This window comes from Triticum urartu, chromosome 5A, assembly GCF_056163025.1.
Source record: "Triticum urartu cultivar PI428250 chromosome 5A, HENAU_Tu73, whole genome shotgun sequence".
NCBI lineage: Eukaryota > Viridiplantae > Streptophyta > Magnoliopsida > Poales > Poaceae > Triticum > Triticum urartu.
This window is the reverse complement of record NC_141877.1, coordinates 125,802,404-125,809,516: the sequence shown is the minus strand read 5'-3', so window position 1 is coordinate 125,809,516 and position 7,113 is coordinate 125,802,404. Positions and strand designations below refer to the sequence as shown.

General features: G+C 50.4%; 1 pseudogene; it reads left to right on the top strand.

The window, feature by feature from the left end:
• The first annotated feature begins 3,577 nt into the window (after positions 1 to 3,577).
• LOC147970542 (uncharacterized) lies at positions 3,578 to 6,465 on the top strand (annotated as a pseudogene).
• The last annotated feature ends 648 nt before the right edge of the window (positions 6,466 to 7,113 follow it).

Below are 7,113 nucleotides of genomic sequence, written 5' to 3'. Positions count from 1 at the left end.
CTTCCAGGTATCACCGTGGATAACTCAAACCGATGCACCAAATGCAATGGCAAGGGCACACCGAGTGCCCAAGTCCTTCTCTCGCAAATCCCACCAAAGCTACTAATGCTAGGGAGGGAAATGAGAGGAAGAACAAGAAGGACAACACCAAGAACTCCAAGATCTAGATCCAAGGGGTTCCCCTCACATAGAGGAGAAAGTGACTGGTGGAAATGTGGATCTAGATCTCCTCTCTCTCTCCCCCCCCCACCCAAAAAAAACTAGCAAGAATCCATGGAGGGATTGAGAGATAGCAAGCTCGAAGAAGGTCAACAATGGGGGAAGAACACGAGCTCAAAGGATAAGATTCATTGGGGAAGAAGACCCCTTTTTATAGGTGGGGAAAAATCCAACCGTTATGCTCACAGCCCGCACAGAGTGGTACTGTCGCTCGTCCTCACGGTACTACCGCTAGGGGTAGCGGTACTACCGCTAAGGGTAGCGGTACTACTGCTTGCGAGCGGTACTAAAAAATACATCCGTGCCTACCACCGCTGGACTTAATACGAGTTTTTGGTCCGGAGCGGAAGTAGCCATGAAAGTAGCCGCGGTAGTACAAAATTACATCCCCTCCACGCGGTAGTACCGCTCACATGAGCGGTAGTACCGCTGCAGCCTTTTTAAGGACACCAAAACTGACACAACTTCTGCAAATGGACTCCGAATTCAACGAAACCAAGTTTGTTGGAAAGCTAGAGACAAGGGATAACACAATCTTGATAGAAATAACAATAAGAAGGAAATTAGAAAAGGCCCATAAGAAAATGGTGAGAACCCTTCCTCGAATAAGACCGGTAAAACCTCCAACACCGAAAACACAATAGAAGATGCATGTGAACTCCGTTTTTGATGAACTCGAGCTTATCAAGAAGATGACCGTAAGCTCCAAATCTCACAAGGAGAAAACCAAACAAGAACCAATAAAGATGATGCAAGGATGATACGATCAAGCTACGCATCGAGAGCCCCCCTTGATAGTATGGCAATCGATCCTATAACTCGGTCTCCTAGCTACCACCATGAGACCAGTAAAATAGAAGACCTATCAAGGGAAAACCTTTGCCTTGCACATGGTCCACTTGAGCTAGATGATGACGATCTTGACTCCCTCAAGTTGGACCACCTTTCTTGATTGCGTTGGCTCGATGAAGACTAGTTGATTGCTCCCCCATACTCCACTATGGGTGAGCCACTCTTCTGCACATCTTCACAAGTCCATTGTCACCACTATGGGCGGCAAACTTCAAGCACTTGATCTCTTCGTGATGCTCCACTTAAACTTGCACATGGCAATCTTGATGACGATCACCATGTCATCCTCTCCATGGGTTGTATGATGTCTTCATCTTGACGCAAGCCCATGGACACATACCTAACCCTACATAGAACTCTCACATAGACCATGGGTTAGTACACAAAGCGTAGTGGACAATGCTTACCATACCATGGGATCACTTGATCCCTCTCGGTACATCTTCTACACTTTGTGAGTTGATCAGCTTAATTCACTCTTGACTTAGTCTTGATCAATCTTGAATCTTTCCAACTCTCTTCATTTGGATGATGTCTTGAAGATAAACATGAATGATCACACAATCTTATTCTTCAAGACACGCTTGCAATAAGCTCAACACTCACATGACCAATCTTTGGATAATTCCTTAATAGCACCTTGGTAAACACATAAACTCCTTGAAACCAACACATGGACTTCAAGAAAAGTCTATGGACAAATCCTTCAAATATAACTCAATTCAACCATTAGTCCAGAGAGAATGTCATCAATTACCAAAACCACACATGGGGGCACCGCATGTCCTTTCAATCATGCATAGTAGAAGTGGCATCGCCAATAACATGCGACATATCAGAATCAATAGCAGGAGTAAGTGTCGCAAGTTTACTCAAAACAGAAGGAGAATCAAGTGCAGAGCTAGATGGCAGTTCCTTACCTCCCCTCGTAGTCGAGGGAAAAATCTTAGTTCTTTGATCTTTCAAATTCCTCATAGTGATCAACAGATATAAATCTCAAGTGACTCAGATAATAGAGCTATGCTCCCTGGCAACGGCGTCAGAAAAAGGTCTTGATAACCCACAAGTATAGGGGATCGCAACAGTTTTCGAGGGTAGAGTATTCAACCCAAATTTATTGATTCGACACAAGGGGAGCCAAAGAATATTCTTGAGTATTAGCAGCTGAGTTATCAATTCAACCACAGCTGAAAGACTTAATATCTATAGCAAAGTATTTAGTAGCAAAGTAGTCTGGAAGTAACGGTAACAGTGGCAAAAGTAATAGTAGCAGTTTCGTAGCAATCGTAACAGTGGCAACGGAAAAGTAACAGAGTAAAGATCAATATGTGAAAAGCTCGTAGGCAATGGATCAATGATGGATAATTATGTCAGATGACATTCATCATGCAAAGGTTATAACATAGGGTGACACAGAACTAGCTCCAGTTCATCAATACAATGTAGGCATGTATTCCGAATATAGTCATCCGTGCTTATGGAAAAGAACCTGCATGACATCTTTTGTCCTACCCTCCCATGGCAGCGGGGTCCTATTGGAAACTAAGGGATATTAAGGCCTCCTTTTAATAGAGTACCAGACCAAAGCATTAGCACTTAGTGAATACATGAACTCCTCAAACTACGGTCATCACCGGGAGTGGTCCTGACTATTGTCACTCCGGGGTTGCCGGATCATAACACGTAGTAGGTGACCATAACTTGCAATATCGGATCAAGAACACAAATATATTCATGAAAACATAATAGGTTCAGATCTGAAATCATGGCACTCGGGCCCTAGTGACAAGCATTAGGCATAGCAAAGTCATAGCAACATCAATCTTAGAACATAGTGGATACTAGGGATCAAACCCTAACAAAACTAACTCGATTACATGGTAAATTTCATCCAACCCATCACGGTCGAGCAAGCCTACGATGGAATTACTCACGCACGATGGTGAGCATCATGAAATTAGTGACGGAGGATGGTTGATGATGACGATGGAGACGGATTCCCCTCTCCGAAGCCCCGAACGGACTCCAGATCTGCCTTCCCGAGGAAGAACATGGCTTGGCGGCGGCTTCGTATCATAAAACATGATGGATCCTTCTCTCTGATTTTTTTCTCCCCGAAAGTGAATATATGGAGTTGGAGTCGAGGTTGGTGCAGGTCCAGGGGGCCCACAAGGTCGGAGGGCGCGCCCCAGGGGGTGGGCGCCCCCACCCTTGTGGCTAGGGTGTGGGCCCCCTGCTACTGATTCTTTCGCCAATATTTTTTATTAATTCCAAAACAACGTCAGTCCAGGTTAGTTCCATTCAAATCATGCAAGTTAGAGTCCAAAACAAGGGCAAAAGAGTTTGGAAAAGTAGATACGTTGGAGACGTATCAGCGACCGAGAAGAAGCTAGCGCTCGAAGAGAAGAGGGCCTTGATTGAAGAGAAGAAGGCAATAATTAAGGAGAAGAAGGCTGGGCTCGAATAAAAGAAGGTGAAGATCATAGCCGATGCGGAGGACGCCAAGATGTTGTCCTTGAAGGTGGAGTCTTTGGATGCCGACGGAAGAATGATCGTGCAAGTCGTCCGCTACAATATGTTGCAGCGACAGAAAGATGAGCTGGAGGCGGCGGAGAAGGAGGCGAAGGCTACATACACGGCAGCGATGACACCTTGAGCATGGAGGAGGCTCGGATCGCCGGTCCTGCAGGACAAAAAATCTCAATTTTGTGCATGGACTGTCGGGCTGAAATTCTTCCATGATCCGGGTCGGGCATGTAAAAAACTTAAACATATTTGCCTCTTTTTGGTTGTGGTCGGGCATGTGATCCTACGCGCTCTATGGATCAAATAAGATTTGAGTTCCAATTTTTCTTTTACTAACGGACATATACATTGGATTGCCGGCTCCCGCATCAATGTTAGCAGACTGATCCCCTATTCGCGGACAGATGCCGAAGCAAATTTGTGGGTCATCGTTGAACATGCCCTGATAACCGGATTGTGATCGGGCATGTGATCCGGCGCACGCTATGGAACAGACAAGATTTGAATTTCAAATTGTCTTTTACTCATGGACATATACATGGTAGCATTGGATGGCCAGCTCCCGCATCAATGTTAGTGGACTAATCCCTTGTCCGCCGACGGATGCCGAAGCAAATTTGCGGGTCATCATTGAACATGCCCTGATAACCGGATTGTGATCGTGCATGTGATCCAGTGCGCGCTATGGATCAAACAAGATTTGAATTTCAAATTGACAGACATATACATGATAACATTGGATGGCCGGCTCATGTGTCAATGGTAACGGACTGATCTCCTGTCCGCGGACAGATGCCGAAGCAAATTTGTTGGTCATCGTTAAACATGCCCCTGATAACCGGATTCGAACAAGCAGAGCTATGGCATGCTTGCCAAGCCAAGGTTGTTGCATCATTGCAGAATAAAAGGAACCAAGTGAAACAGAAAAGCAGCGGGTTTTCTGCGTTGCGCAAATCATCGTGTTCTTGAGTGTTAGCAGTTGCTAGTCTAGGATGCATGGCCATGCACGTCATGCACATCCTCCACCTCTCACAGGTCGCCTCGCCTCCCACTCTCTCTCATGCGCTACGGCGCCCTGTACATGTACGGCTCCTATATATTGAGATCAATGCAATGAGAGCACCACAAGGTGCATTTTCCCTCGCGTACATGGTATCAGAGGCCAGTTCAGGTCCCTCTTCCGCTGCCTCTCTCTAACTGCACCCCATGGTGAACCCCACCCCACCTCCTCCTCCACCTCCTCCACCTCCCCCACCTCCTCCTTCCTCGCACGTCACCGGCGGTGCGCCGGCCACGCCTGCTACCCCAGTTCGCCCTTCTCCCGTGAGCCAGTCCCTGCTCACCCCATCCGTGTTCTCTCGCGGCACTGTCGGGCATCCGCTCTTCGTCCCGGACCCCGGTGCCTCCACCTCCTCGGCACCACCGCTGCAGTCCCCGCTTGCGGCGGTGTTCATCAACCAACATGTGCCGCTGGTGCTCTCCCTCAACCCCCCCAACTTCTCCCAATGGCGAACCTTGTCTGAGGTCATGTTCCAGAAGTACGACGTCCAGGAGCATCTCGCCGGAGCGCAGCGCGCCGCGGACCCTGCATGGGCTCAGGACGATGCACACATCGTCTCGTGGCTCTACAACAGGGTGAGCCCCAACATCTTTGGGCTCATCCATCGCCGCGGCGCCACCGCTGCTGAAGTCTGGTCCGCCATCTGCATCCTCTTCCTCGAGAACGCGGAGCATCAGATCGTCTTCCTCTCCACCGACTACCGTCGCATCGAGCAGGGATCCTCCTCCATCGTTGCCTACTTCGCGCGCCTCAAGGAGTGCGCCGATCTCCTCGCCGACCTCGGCACGGCCGTCTCCGATCGTGATCAGGTGCTGAACATGTTTCGCGGACTGTACTCGCGTTTCTGCTATGCCATTCCCATCCTCACCATGGAGACACCATTCCCCACCTTCCTCCGGTGTCACGCCTTATTCATGCTTGAGGAAAGCCGTTAGACGGATGAGCACCCCACTGAGACTGCCCTCCACGCGGCTCGTGTGCCGGCACAGCCCAACCACGGTGGGGGCAGCGGCAACAACTCCAACGGGCGCGACAACAACAACCACGATGGGCGTGGCCGGGGCAGAGGCCGGTCCAGCGGGTCGGGCGGCGGCTAGTCCTCCAACTCCGGCGGGGGCGCCGCTGCGCCTCGGCCTCCTGCACCAGCGCCTTGGACCGGCATGGTTCACGCATGGCCGATGCCCTGCCGTTCGCACGCTCCTGGTTCGGGCATTCTTGGCCCGCGCCCAAGCGGGGTCCAGCCCTTCGCCAGCGCCGCGTCCCACTACGCCGAGGTACCCAGCTCTGCTCCACCCATCATCTGGCACCCCGGTGTCGTCCCCGCACACCCCCTGTACGAAGCTCCTACCGGTGCTCCCACTGGCGCTCCCGCCGGCAGTCCCGTGGGCGACGTTCCACCCAACTCCACTGGCGGCGCTGCGTGGGACCAGACTGCGCTGGTCTACGCTCTCAACAACATGCATGCTCAGCAGGGGCAGGCAGGCGCGTCTAGTGCCGAGTGGTACCTGGACACCGGCGCCACCCCGCACATGGCCGCATCGTCAGGTATACTCACCTCCTCCCAGCCCTGTTTCTCTTCTGGCATTACTGTTGGCGATGGATCAACGCTCGCAGTCACGCACTCAGGTCATCACTCCATCCCCACCACCACCATGCCCCTCTCCCTCAACAACGTCCTAGTTTCTCCTTACCTCATCAAAAATCTCATTTCTGTCAAAACCCTAACTCATGATAACCCTATTAACGTGGAATTTGATGAAATTGGTTGTGCTATCAAGGATCGAAGAACGAAGACGGTGATACTCTGATGTGATTCGCTGAACGATCTCTATCCTCTAACCGTGACACCAACCCAACACCAAGCCTTGCTCGTTGTCTCCCATGACACATGGCATCGCCTCCTCGGGCATCTCGGCAATGATGCTCTAGATCACACCCTCAAGTGCTCCCACATTCGTACTTCCGATGTATCCTGCCCCACATGTAATGCTTGTCGCTTAGGAAAAAGTGTGTGTATGCCATTTAGCACATCCGATCATGTCTCTTATTTTCCCTTTCAGCTTGTACATTGTGACGTGTGGACCTCTCCCGTTATGAGCATTTCTGGTTGTCAGTGTTGGGGAACATAGTAATTTCAAAAAAAAAATCCTATGCACACGCAAGATCATGGTGATGCACAGCAACAAGAGGGGAGAGTGTTGTCCACGTACCCTCGTAGACCGAAAGCGGAAGCGTTGGCACAACGCGGTTGATGTAGTCGTACGTCTTCACGATCCGACCGATCCAAGTACCGAACGCACGGCACCTCCGAGTTCAGCACACGTTCAGCTCGATGACGTCCCGTGAACTCCGATCCAGCAGAGCTCCACGGGAGAGTTCCGTCAGCACGACGGCGTGATGACGGTGATGATGTTGCTACCGACGCAGGGCTTCGCCTAAGCACCGCTACGATATGA